Below are 14,685 nucleotides of genomic sequence, written 5' to 3'. Positions count from 1 at the left end.
AAAAAAAATCTTTAAAAAGAAAGTTTTTATCAGAGGCAAACCAAGAGAATCACAATAGTTTAAGATATTCCAATAGCCGTTTTAAATTGTTCACTAGAGTGTTTCTGCTGCCAGAGCAGAAAAATCTGCCAGTCTAGTAGAGTTTGCCAGAAGTTGATACAACAAAAATAACATTCAAGGATACAAATGATCAATAGGACTTAAAATAGACTTACAAACTGTATCAGTATTACACCATTAAGACATATGTACACACACATAAAGTTCTTGACCATCTCCATAAATCCAATTTCAGCCATTTTAGAACTTTAGAAACATACATCTATGTATTCAAAACAAGTAAAAAATAGGGACTTCCCTGGTTGTCCAGTGGTTAAGACTCCATGTTCCCAATGCAGGGGGGCATGGGTTCAATCCCTGGTCGGGGAAGAACCTGCATGCCTTGCAGTGTGGACTAAAAAAAAAAAAAAAAAAACTAAAAAATACTAGTCACACCAACACTTTTACAATCTTTCTTTTTTTTTAATTTATTTTTATTTTTGGCTGAGTTGGGTCTTCGTGGGTCTTCGTTGCTGTGCGCGGGCTTCAGTAGTTGTGGCTCGCAGGCTCTAGAGCACCGGCTCAATAGTAGTGGCACACAGGCGGCTTAGTTGCTCCATGGCATGTGGGATCTTCCCGGACCAGGGCTTGAACCCGTGTCCCCTGCACTGGCAGGTGGATTCTAAGCCACTGCACCACCAAGGAAGCCCAGCCCTTTACAATCATTAAGGCTATTTTCACAAACATAAACTATTCACCAAGAACATATGTAGAAATTGCCTTTAACTAAATATTATTCTATTTAGTATACTGCTCATTTTTTAAAAAACTACAACTGTTAAAAAATGTTGATGCATCTTAAATATTTGTGCTAAAAAAGTTACCAGAAACAAAATACTAAAAACATTTTTGACTTGGTAATGCATTATCCCATTTCTCTTTGGCTAAATGTAAAATCAGTTTTTATTACCTGAGCACAACATTAATAGAGAAAAGGGAAAGGGAACCCCCAGGATTCAAACTTTGCCAGACAATCCAACAAATAGAAGTTAAATGTACTCATTTTAAATGTTAGCTTTTACCTTTAACATACTCAGTGCTTACTCTGCATATTATATTTGCAAATAAAATTGACTTTGGTAGTATTTTCTCACAAGTCATTAATTACACAAAGCTTATCTTGCTCCCATAAATAGTCAACCTTCTATCTTTCCCCTCAAATGCTCTTTCCAACTACTGGACCTTTAGCAGGTCAGTAAGATGAATGGCAAGATAGCAATGCTTTATGTGACCCACTAAGCAAGCAGTTAAGACACCCATAGAGAGAAGATGAGGAACTATGAATCTATGAAAATATATGAAAAAGGCAGCTCTCACTAAAGCTACCAACCATTGAAATCTGGTATTATACAACGACTAAAAAGTGCCTTTGGTTTTTAAGTAAAAACAAAAGACACATTTTTCATTTTCACTGAGAATTTTATTGAACAACATATTTACCCTTTTGTTCCACTACCTTGTGCCATTTTTCAGGCAACTCATAATTCCATCTTCCCAAAACTTTTCATCTTTTTGAGCAAAGGACTGTTCCAGGTGCCTTTTACAGTCTTCCAGGGAATTGAAGTTTTTTTCTGTTAAGAGAATTTTGTAAAGACCAAAATAAATGGAAATCTGAAAGTGCAGTGCCTGGTGAATACGGTGGATGAATCAGAACTTCCCAGCCAAGATATAACAGTTTTTGCCTGGTCATCAAAGAAACATGCGGTCTTGTGGTATCCTGATGGAAGACTATGCATTTTCTGTTTACTAATTCCGGACGCTGCTTTCAGTTGGTCTAAATGGGAGCAGTACTTGTTGGAATTAATCGTTTTGTTTTCCAGAAGGAGCTCATAATAGAGGACTCCCTTTCAATTTCACCATATACACATCACCTTCTTTGGATGAAGACCGGCCTTTGGTGTGGTTGCTGGCGGTTCATTTCGCTTGCCCCACGATCTCTTCCGTTCCACATTATTGTACAGTATCCATCTTTCATCACCCGTCACAATTGGTTTTAAAAATGGAATGTTTTCGTTACATTTAAGTAGAGAATCGCATGTGGAAATATGGTCAAGAAGGTTTTGGGTTTTTTTTCTGCTTAACTCGGGGGTCCCCAACCCCCAGGCCGCGGATTGGTAACGGTGCGCAGCCTGTTAGGAACCAGGCCGCACAGCAGGAGGTGGGCGGCAGGCAAGCTAGTGAAGCTTCATCTGCCGCTCTCCATCGCTCCCCATTGCCCACATTACAGCCTGAACCATCCCCGCCGCCGCCCCCCACCCCCCACCCCCGTCCATCTGTGGAAAAACTGTCTTCCACGAAACCGGTCCCTGGTGCCAAAACGGTTGGGGACTGCTGGCTTAACTTATGTGGAACCCAAACATCAAAGAGATTGACATAACCAAGCTGGTGCAAATGATTTTCAGCACTTGATCTGTATATTTTGAGTATGTCGGCTATCTCCGCGTGGTATAATGTTGATTGTTCTCAGTGAATGTCTCAATTTGATCGCTATCACCTTCAACTGGTCTACCAGACTGTGGAGCATCGTCCAGCAAGAAACTTCACAAACCACTTTTGACATGTTCGATCAGTCACAGCACCTTCTCCATACACTGCACAAATCTTTTTTTGCATTTCAGTTGCATTTTTACCTTTCTTGAAATAATAAAGCATAATATGCTGAAAATGTTGCTTTTTTTTTCCATCTTCAATATTAAAATGTCCACACAAAAATTCACCAATTTTGATAAGTTTTTTTTAAATGCACGCTGGTATAACAGCTGTCACAATACAATCTAACAAAATTGTTTTGAACGAAGTTAAAGACAACTAAATGCTACCAGAGCCCGCTTACAGGAAAACCGAATGAACTTTTTGGCTAACCCAAGCTTCATAAAGAAGAGGCCCATGAAAGCACAGCACTCTCTCACCTGTAAAAGTAAAAAAGAGAAAAGAAGTACTAGGTTAGTTATGATTTCTCTTCATATTTAAGAATACTCACATCTGGGAGAGCCATCACACTTGTATTACGATATTTCTCAAAAAATTAGGCAAGTGAGTAAGGCAATGTATCCATCAACACTTCAGATCAAACTTGAATATAACAAAAAAACCTTAGCATCTAATGTAAACGACTAAAAACAATTAGGATATCAACCTATTTAAATCGTCAAATCATGTATCACCTGCTAAGCAAATAAAATCTACTATAGCCATCTACTGGCAGGGTTGGTTTATTTTTCAATATACATCTGGGATTTAAAGAAATTTTAAGACCTTATGCTCTACTTATTCTTTCTCTGCTTCCAACCCTTTTAAACTGATTAAACTAAGAAAAACATTCTATACATAAAAATTTCAATGTGCATCAGATACAGCTGTTTTTTTTTTAAAGAGGTCCCACTATGTTCATGCCTTCAGTGTGGTCAATGATGCTTGGGTATTGGGCTGCTTCAATAAACAGCAACAACAACAAAAACCAGACAAGAATTCTAACCTTTGGAATTTACACTCCATGTTGAACCTACCATTAAGACTTGCAAGACTAAATGTTAGGGACTGGAATAAGATCTGGAAGACATCCCTGCTCATCAGACAAATCAGGCAGGCAATTCTTGGCAGTACCTCAAAATATCATTTGATTGTAGAAGAAATAGATTTCTCACATTATTTTCAGTCCACTTGATTTCAACAGACCCAGAGGTAACCGAAGTGCCAACACAGTCAGCTCTTTTAGCTCTAAAATTAAAATAGCCTACTAGCTCAATTCTGAAGCGACTATAGAGCAGTATGGGTGACACTGATATGTAACCAAATAGTTTTACACAATTTACTGGATTTCATATTTTAACTGTTTTCATAAACAATAAGAAGGGTGACTGATAAGCTACTTGGGAAGGTCACAGGGAAGGGCCCAAGCTGAGGAAAACAACTGGTACAAAAGCATAGAAGAAACATGACATAAATTCTTGTGCAGTGGTCCACTCTGAGAAACCACTGCCTGAGGCTGCTAGGCCTACGCAGAACTTAGAGTGGAGACTAAAAACAGGGAGACCAAAGACTTTTCCAAACAGGGATAGAACAGAAATATGTATGAATCAAAAGCAGTGAGGACAGCTAAGCCAAAGCAGAAACAGTTTAAACTGACTTCCAGCATGGTGGGAGCATTAATCAGAAAAGGAAATGGAGGGAGGGGGTTTCAGATCAATTTTGGAATAAGTTACAGTGGCTACAGGATGTCCAAACTGGAGCCATCTAGTAAGCAGTTGAGTATATACGTCTGCAGCTCAAGAGAAAGCTGGGCTGGAGCCATTGCTGAATACTGTGGACAAGAATGAGACCATGGGGATGTAGATAAGGTTTAGGGCCTAAGCAGCAGCACCAAAGATCAGACCTCTGTGCCTAATTTAACTCTCCAGGTACTCTTTAAAGCACCCTGAAAGTGGCCTTACTCCCCTCTCCCTCCTTTTGGCTGCTGCCACCAAAGACAACTGAACTGAGGCTAAGACCCTGGCCCTAACCTCCTGTTGAAAAAATATACAGTAAGTTGAGGAGTATGAGCCAAGATAACAAATGCCTATTTTTTCACGGAAGTGGAAACACTGTTAATTGGGGAAGGAGCAACCCACTGTCTCAGATATGGTTTTTTAAACCTTAATCCTTGCTAGTATCAAACTATAAAGGTAATTTTGCCCAATGTTCTCAAATTCAAGGGTGATGAGATTCCAATTCCCCATCCTCCCACTGGTTTGCTTACTGGGAACATTACTCAAAGTCCAGCATCAGTCAGTCTCCTGACAAGCCAAAAGAGTCTCCCCCCCTGACAATGGGCTAGATGCCCAATAGTCTTCTTTACCTTATGCTTTAACATTTCAAGTGGAGGACCAAGTCCGGTGCAAACCAGTCACTGGGCTTATAAACTGCTTGTAACATATGTTGTATCATTATTAAATTAAGAAAAACTTTCAAGTTTAAAAGAATCATGAAAAAAACTATTTCTGATCATTCATATTCCCACCATTACAGAAGCTCAATTCTTCTGCAGTGTTTTAATACAATTTTTAGTTCCAACAGAATATTCCTTTTTCCTTACAAGATATTCTCTGAAAATGTCTTATAAATAACTTTAATTATAACTTCTTAAAGATGGTTATACAACTCAACTTTGACACAAGAGTAGAAAACATGTCTGGAAAGTGATGGTTACTGCAGATTCTTGGGTAGCTTCAGAACCTTACAGGGGGGCTTCCCCGGTAGTACAGTGGTTAAGAATCCGCCTGCCACTGCAGGGGACACAGGTTCGAGCCCTGGTCTAGGAAGATCCCACATGCTGCAGAGCAACTGAGCCTATGCTCCACAACTACTGAGCCAGAGTGCCACAACTACTGAAGCCCATGCACCTAGAGCCCGTGGTTCACAACAAGAGAAGCCACCACAATGAGAAGCCCGCACACCGCAACTAGAGAAAGCCCGCATGGAGCAACAAAGACCCGATGCAGCCAAAAATTAATTAAATCTTGCAGATACATTGGTTCCTACTCTTGTCTAATTCAACACTATAGCAGCACATGGATTCTCCTTCACTATTATCTCCTCTCACTCTACCATCCCTCTAGTTTAGAACTAAGGCACTTCCTCCGGAAAGCCATCCTTAAGTGTCCCAGACCTGGGTGATTCTCCTTTGATATCCTACAGTGGGGATTAATTTTTTGCACCATGGACCCTTCAGTCTGATTAAGCCTTTGGGCCTTTTCCCAGAATTTTTCTACAAACACGTAAAACAGTATTACAAAGGAAACCAACTGTACTGAAATAGTTTTCAAAACATTTAAAATATCATGTTCTATGGTATTATATGAGCTCCTTAACTGATGTAAACATTTAGCTGCTGATCCAATAACTACCACAATTCTGAAGTAATGAAGAGCATACATTACAACCGAATGTATCTCCCACAACTGTAATGCTGGGATGTGAAAACATACAGCTAATACTACTGTGGGGTTTTTTGTTTTTTTACTTTTATTTATTTTTTTGTTTTTTTGGTTGCATTGGGTCTTAGTTGCAGCGTGCAGACTCTTCATTGTGGTGCGCGGGCTCCTCTCTAGTTGTGGCATGCTGGTTTTCTCTCTCTATTTGTGGCATGCGGGCTCCAGAGCACACGGGCTCTGTAGTTGAGGAGCGCAAGCTCAGTAGTTCTGGCGCGTGGACTTAGCTGCCCAGCGGAATGTGGGATCTTAGTTCCCCCACCAGGGATGGAACTAGCGTCCCCTGCACTGGAAAGCTGATTCTTTACCACTGGACCACCAGGGAAGTCCCGGGTTTTCTTTGCTTTTTTTGTGGGGGAGGGGATCTACATTCATAACTGAAATACTAAATTTTAGCGAGACAATAGAAAAAAAACTTTTTCCCGTCCAAGTTCACGGATCTTCTGAATTATAAACACTGACCCTAGATTAAGAATCCCTGCTGTAAAACATCTAGTTTTAAAAAAATAAAAGCAATCTATAGAACTCACACAACTTCTCAGGGTGGGAGAAAGCAGGTATTAAGAGTCAGTTATAGCAGAAACACCCTTGGAAACCTGTTAAATATTCCATAAAGTTACAGTATAATTGTGTTTTGTGTACATGACTCAAAGTAATTCTAACTCACATTAAAGTTTGAAAATCCCTACAACAACTTTTGCAGACGTCTCGACATCCATTGTAACTAACACATACACCCATAATAATGAATAGGAATTTTAAAATGTTCTTGCTTGACTTACAGAATTTTACTTCCATTTTAGTTTACTATTAAGCCTCCACTTTAATATAATAGATGCGTTAATTGTGAAAATTAAAGAGTTGCCTTCCACTGGAAATCAAGTTCTACCGTCAGCCAAGGCATGTCGATCAAAGACTATAAAAACTCAACTTTCGAATCACTGTTAATCACATATTATTGCAATTAGTCAAACAACTGCTGTACTTAAAAGATGACACCAAGGCAATGGGACTTATAAATGGAAACAGAATACCATTAAGGTAGTTTTTATTTATTGTTTTACAAGCAACTGCACAGCAAGAGCGCACTCACATTCCCATAGGATGCTGGCACTCGGCTTTTCAGAAAGCAAAGGGATGCCTTTGGACGCTCGCGCTTTTTCTTTTCAGAAGGCAAAGGGATGCCTTCGGACGCTCGCGCTTTTTTTCTCCTGTCCCCACCCACCTCTTTGGGGTAAGCACCGGAGAACAGGTCCCCGGACGGTGGCGGTGGAAGAAGGGGGCGCTGCATCTGCCCTAAAGCGGCGTCTGCGGCTGGGAGCCGGGGGATCAAGGTGCTGGCGGCCAAGATGGGATGGCCATCTTGCAGCGGCAGTTTCACAACGCAGTTCTCCCGCCCCCAGGCGCGAAGCCCCCCCCCCGCCCCGCCCAGCCGCAGTCCGGAGGCTCCACTGAGCGCGACCACCTCGGGGCTCGAGGTCGCCCCCGGAGCACCAGCCGTTGGCCGCCCACGCAGCCGGAGGGCCCCGCACCGGCGCCCGAAACCGCCGCCGCTCCCTCCCCTCCCTTCATGCCACATCTCTTCCCCTAACGGCCACCTTGGCGCACCCGTCGCCTCCCTGCAATAGGCTACTTTCTCCAGGCCTTCTTCCTCAGAACAAACACTGCACTAAGGCTTTGCCACGCGGCAACGGGTCCCTCTGCCACTCTAACGCCTGCCTAACCCTTTCGCTTCACAAAGTTTTGTCTCCTCATGACGCACCGACATAACCCGCCGCGATGCGCTTTCCCCGCACAAAGACCTGCCCGCTGCCTCCTCGCAGCGCAGCCCTTGCCGCCCCCGGTCCCCGAACCTCAACCAACCCAGGCCGCCTGCCTCCCTCTCCTGCGCCTGTTACCGAGCCCAGCCTTGTTCTGCTCGCCGCAAGACAGGCCAATAAATCGGGTGCTGAGTTGTTGGAACAAGGAATAACAATTTTAATCAGAAAGCTAGCCGACCCAAAAGATGGCAGACTAACAACTCAAAAAAAAAAAACAAAACCATTTTACCTCAATCCAAATTCCCGCTCCTTTTATAGAGAAGAGGGGAAGGGGCGCGGCCCACTGTGGCGCCCACCAATGGCTGAGCGGGACCACTTACCGGTGGCTCACAGACAGTTGCTCGCTTCGGGGAGGGGCCCGCTGCTGCGCCCACCAATGGCTGAGTGGCGGTTGCTGGAGCAGCGAGGCTGCTAGGACTCGCGTGTGCCCCTCCCCTATTGCAATTCTTCTCCCTCTCCCTTAACACGCTGTTAGACGCCTTTTCCCCAGGGGCTCAGACTCACCCTCCTGGAATTTAGGCTTCAGGCCATGCTTCAGAGCCATTTGTAAGCGATTCGCAGCCGCCTCCACCTTCTCCTACCTCCCCCGACTACTGCCCCCTACTCTCTATCCCACCCAACTCCGCGTCAGACGTGCCGTCAGGCACCGCCATCTCTACATCCTGGGCCGGATTTACCAGCACCCGCGGAGCCGACAGCATCGCGACCCACGCAGCCGCTGCTCCAGCCAATGGCAGCCCGCTGCGCACGTGGCCCTACGCCGGCGCCGTCCCGGGGCAAGCCCGGATTGGTAGCTCCAAGGCACTTGAGGCGCCGCGAGGTGGGGGAAGGCCGGCGGCTTCTTCCCATCCCCCACCCACTAATGCTCTGCCCCTCCCCCACCCCCTGACTGCCTGGGATTTTTAAAGCTTAAATTTGATTTTGTGTGTTGTTGGGGCGATGGGAAGGGAGGCGGCGCCTCACCCGCAATAAAAGAATGGGAAAGGCCCAGTTTCGGAGGCCCTTAGGCAATATAGGGCCACAAAGATGTGGGCTTTGAAATGACCTGAGAGAAAAGGCTACCTGTGAAGCCTACTTTCAATAGCATCTCGACTAGTATCTTCAAAGGAAAGCTTTAGGGTCAGCAATCTGGCCGGAAGAGGGTAGGTAATGGAGTCTGCGTCTAGAAGTTTCGTTGTTTAGCAAGCTCACTGCCGGTTTATTTGGTGGGACTGACGGCCATCTGTCGGGTCCTGCTCCTCCCCTTCTCCAGCCCCGGTCCTGCGGAAATGAGGACGGAGAGGGAGACACAAGGCAGGCTGGGGGGAGTCGAAGTCTGGCTTTTTGAGATAATGGAGCTCAGCCCAACTCCGAAAGAGGCCAACGTGAATAATACCACACGATACCGAGGTCGGGGTTCTGCACCTGCCCTATTTGTGCAAATTTTTGTTACCTAATTTCTTTGAGCTATTATTGAATATACACACAAATGAATTTCCTCATGTCGGTTCCCCTGTGCAAAAAGTGTGTAGTTTTCTCAGCTGCAAAATGGGAAGAATAATAGTACCTTTCCATCCGTTTACTGTGAGAATTGCATGGAAAGGCTTAATGCGGTGTTGAACAGTGAATTGGTGCTTAAGAAACGTTAAGGAGGATAAATCCCAAAGTCCTTAGCTTGGCATTTGAAGTCCTTCCACAAACAGTCCCCAACCATCCTCCAGGCTTTATACTTGTCTCATCAGTGCCTTTTCTAACCCGCCCCCCCCAACATGCTATGCACCCCGTGAATTCCAGACGCCTCTCCATTTATCTGACGCCAACTTCTCCTTCAGTCTTCCCTTAACACAACCCCTTCTTTGACCACAGAAACCCACAGAGAACCCTCACTCCATTGTCTGTACAGCATTTGGTCTGTACTGCTTAGAGCATCAAAAGAAGGGGCAAGGGTCTCTTTGTGACCACACCACCACACCAAAACCCTGAAGTACACTTCTTTTTTTTAACGTTTTGAATACAAAATATTTCAAAATAATTCAAAATTCAATAACTCAAAAAATTTTAATATAAAAATGAAGATAGTGAAAAGTCCCTTTCCTACTTCAGTCCCTCATCTGCCCCTTTCCCCAGCAAAGGTACTACCCCGTTGGTACCCAATTATTCCTCCCCCAACAAAATAAATACACACAAATTCCAAATATGTCTATTTCATTTCTAAACAAGGGAGTACATATCTCTAAATGATAAGGGCTTTTTAAAAACACAATGCCATTATTACATTTAAAAATAAATGCTTCCTTAATATCTTCAAGTATCCAGTGAGTGTTCAAATTCCCAGGATTGTCTCATACAATCTAATGATTGTATTGTGTATGTCACATTATAATCTTATGATTGGTTGGTTCAAATCAGGATCCAAACACGGTCCATGTATTTCATTCGATTGAGTTCACTCTGTCACTCTCTTTTTCTTGCCGTTTATTTGTTGAAGAAACTGGACCACCGAGAATTAGCACACTTTCTTAAAGTGATTTATTTATTGAATAATTGAATATAAAGCCTCCAAATATGAGTTCGATGGGAGAAGAAAATGTGTTTAACTTAGTGTATCTTTGAATATATTATTTTAGTACAAACAGTTACAAATCATTAGCCAACATAATAAATCACCAGCCAACAATAAGAAAATATAGTTTGAGATTGCACTCATTTCTAAATATTACTTCTGAAGGAGCTGTGATCATAATGTCCTCACTTGAGCTGAATGTAGGTCCACATCTAAACAAACCATTGCTTTTCCTACAGCTTTGGAAATGAAAGGAAAGGAAAGGAAGATGATGACAACTATTTAATATAAGTTTGAAATGAAATGAAGATGATGGCAACTATTAATATAACGTATACTAAAATAAATTTAAAATCAAAATCACCTCCCCATAGAACACTGATTGCATTAGTTTCCTGGGGCTACCATAACAAAATACCACCAACTGGAGGGCTTAAACAACAAATGCATTGTCTCACAGTTCTGGAGGCCAGAAGTCCAAGATCAAGGTGTTGGTAGGGTTGGTTTTTTCTGAGGGTCCTGAGGGAGAATCTGTTCCAGGATTTTTACCTAGCTTTTGGTTGTTTGCTGGCAATCTTTGGCATTCCTTGGCTTATAAACACATCACTCTGATCTCTGCCTTTATTTCACGCGGCATTTTCCCATGTGTCCAAATGTGCATTTCTGGGTGCCTACCTGTGTCCATATTTCCCTCTTTTATAAAGACACAAGTCATATTGGATTAAGCGTGCATTCTACTCTGATATGACCTCATCTTAACTAATTACATCTGCAACAACCCTATTTCCAAATAAGGTCACATTCTGAAGTACTAGGGGTTAGAACTCCAACATACGAATATCAGGGGGACACAAATTCAACCCATAACACTGACCTTCAACTTAAAATGGATATATATTTAAAAGTAAGTATATCTTCATTGACTTCTCATCAATTTACCAGTTTGATTTTTCTCTGACAGAGTTTGCCTTTTAAAAAATTCTACTTCACCTCCCATCCCCTAGAGATTAAATATTCCTTTGTAATAACAGGAGTATTTAGGGGTCTTCATTTTCGATTGCGAAATTTTCCATGTGTTTCTTCCAAAGTCTGAAATAGTATCTTGAATTGATGATAATAACATATGGTAATTGTGGAGAATGTTTGAGAATTGCTGGGAATGACAGGAAATATTTAAGCAAGGAAAGAATTTGCAGCTGTGAACGTAGAAGCAAAGTTTTGCCCTAAGAAATTGAGTTCTTTTAGGAAAACATATGAAGGAAAAAATAATTACTTGCTTTGAGATATGGTTTTTTTAAAATTGAGGTATAGTTGATTTACAATGTGTTATTTTCTGTTGTACAGCAAAGTGATTCAGTTACACACACACGTGCACACACACATACATACACATTCTTTTTTCTATTACTTTCCATTATGGTTTATCACAGGATATTGAATATGTTTTGAGACTGCAAAATTGCTACAGTAAAAATGTTCAGTTTGGATCACTGACTTAGAAAAAAAGAATTACGAAACTCCTATGTCTGTTCACAATAGCTATCATCACTAAAACAATCTTACAGTGGTTTAAACAGCCCATAATAATCACTAGCCCTTCCCAAATGCACAAAGTAAATTACTTAGAGGAGTTCAAGGATATGAAATTAATGTGCATAGTAAACCCTGTGAATCAGAGCTGATCTCCAAACTAATTTTCAGTATCACAGAGCATAAAGTTAAAATTACACATTTCAAACATTTTGACAGAGATCACTTCAGCAATATTTATGAACCCCACAATTTCATTAATTTTTCATGTCTTCTATCTCCTAACCTTTGGCATTCCACTGACCTTCAAATAGACCACTCAGTAACAAATATTTTTATACACAGATAACCTTTAACTGTCTATTTATAATATGAAATTGTTTTCTAGTTTTATTGTTCCTTTTTAACTTGTTCAGTCTTAATAATTTTTAATGTGTTGAACTGTTTGAAAGTAAGTAACTCTGGATTGAAGTCAGTTACGTGTTGAATTGTTTGAAAGTAAGATCGTCTAGATTGAGTTCAATTATTATGGACCATATGAAGTATTAGCGAATTGGAAAAAAAACGCAGAAAAGCAACCGCCCAACGTGGGGCTCGAACCCACGACCCTGGGATTAAGAGTCCCATGCTCTACCGACTGAGCTAGCCGGGCAGCTGAGCAGCGCCCTTTTTCTAAATCTTTTCAAAGTAATAAGATTGTTTTAACTTGTTCCAAGACTTATATTTTGTATCTAAATTTTTTCCCATAATTTTTTTGGGTAAAGTTTTATACTACTCTCAAAATTGTGTTTCATTTCCGATTCTGTGCACACAAACTTTTACTGTTTAATAAATGTTTAAATGGCCCTCTAGTGGTCAGCGGTAAAGCGGGCTGATGCAGGCGCCCCTGAATTCCCGCTGACAGGACGGAAGTGAGCGTGGGGTGCCTCCTGTTTATCCCCGAGATCCCCGCTGAGAGAGCGCTCACCTCCTGCCGCTCCGGGGACCAAGAATGTTCTCGACACCTGCGTGGCCGGACACAGCAGCTGGGTCTGGAGGAACGTCCTGCGTACCTTCTAAAGAAGATCAGAATCCAAAGCACATGTGTAGAGCTGGCTGGCCTCTCGGGGGCCCCCGTGTGGCTTTGAGGTATCTGGCATTTTTCTACGACACGACGGTGGTTCAACGAAGCCATGCCCCATTGTTCACATAGTAGAAGATTATTAAAAAGCTAACGCAGTCTCAGAAATTAATTGAATTAATTGTGGTGTTTGCTCACACACAGAACTAAAAGGTAAAGACATTTATCCTACAGTATGATAACACCTCTGTGTGGGAAGGGACCATTATTTCAAAACTCTCCCCACTAGAACGAAAAAAGTTAAAGATTTATTCTGCTTTTCTAGTAGTAACCAAATAGTCCCAGTTGATGAGGGAGTGCTCTACTTTATAGGGTGGGGGAAAAAACGTAGGATTAGAAAAAGCGTAAATCGGCAAACCCTTGTAAACGAGGATTATCCTTCGAGGTTAAACCATTATGTTAATAATTGTTAAGGGTCACACAGGTTCAAAGCAACACTACACGGGTTACTTCCTAGATTCAAGAGTAACTGTACAATGGAAGAATCAAGCTGTCACCACCCTAACTGAGAAATTAATCTGAGTTTTGCTAGTGGTTTACTAATCTTCAATGAGATTGTGTGTCTTCAATGGTGATATAATCTGAAGTACACAAGATCAATGGTCATTACTTATTCTAGCCAAAAAATACTTTATGTGGATCTATCAACCATTAGATATTAATTCCAGTTTACAGGAAATAAAGAGAGGAACCAGACAAATGACAGCAGAAGGAAGCAATAGCACAAAATCAGAAAGTGGGAAATTCTGCAGGACAATACTTCAACAAGTATTGTATTTTTAAAAAATGACTTTTGCTAGGTTGAAAGAGATACAGTGGCCATAATAATCGATGCAATAGGTGATCCTGGATTGGCTACCATTCTGTATTGTGTATGTGTTTCTTTTTTTTTAATTATGGTAAAATAAACATAACATAAAATTTACTACGTTAACCATTTTTAAGTGCACAGTTCAGTGGCATTAGTACATTCACAGTGTTGTGCAACCCTCACCACCATCCAACTCCAGAACTATTTCATCTTCCCAAATTGAAACTCTGTACCCATTAAACAACTCCCTATTCTCCCCTCAGCCCCTGGCAACTGCCGTTCTACTTTTTGTCTCCATAAATTTGACTACTCTAGGTGCCTCATGTAAGTGGAATCATATAATATTTTATCTTTTTGTGTCTAGCTTATTCCACTTAGCATAATGTTTTCAAAGTTCATCCATGTTGTAGCATACCTCCGAATATCCTTTCTTGTTAAGGCTGAATAAATATTCCATCTCATGAATATACCACATTTTGTTTATCCATTCATCAGTTGATGGGCATTTGGGTTGCTTCCACCTTTTGACTATTGTGAATAATTCTGCTCTGAGTGTCGGTGTACAAATATCTGTTCGATTCCCTGCTTTCAATTCTTTTGGGTGTATATCCAGAAATGGAATTGGTGGATCATATGGTAATTCTATGTGTAATTTTTTGAGGAAGTTCCTTTGTAATTTTAACCTTTATGTGAGTCACCTCCATAATGTGGGCCTCTGTTTCTTCATCTACAAAATATGGGGAGGCTCACCTCCATAATGTGGGCCTCTGTTTCTTCATCTACAAAATATGGGGAGG

At 41.6% G+C, this 14,685-nt stretch overlaps 1 non-coding gene across 1 annotated transcript; it reads right to left on the bottom strand.

Moving 5' to 3' along the window:
* Positions 1–12,536: 12,536 nt before the first annotated feature.
* On the bottom strand, positions 12,537–12,609 carry TRNAK-CUU. Its single transcript has one exon. It is a non-coding gene; the product is annotated as a tRNA-Lys (tRNA).
* Between the last annotated feature and the right edge of the window lie 2,076 nt (positions 12,610–14,685).

Source organism: Monodon monoceros, unplaced genomic scaffold (assembly GCF_005190385.1).
Source record: "Monodon monoceros isolate NGI ecotype Baffin Bay Population unplaced genomic scaffold, NGI_Narwhal_1 Super_Scaffold_21, whole genome shotgun sequence".
Classification (NCBI taxonomy): Eukaryota; Metazoa; Chordata; class Mammalia; order Artiodactyla; family Monodontidae; genus Monodon; species Monodon monoceros.
The sequence above is the reverse complement of the archived record's forward strand: the minus strand, read 5'-3'. Positions and strand labels throughout refer to the sequence as shown.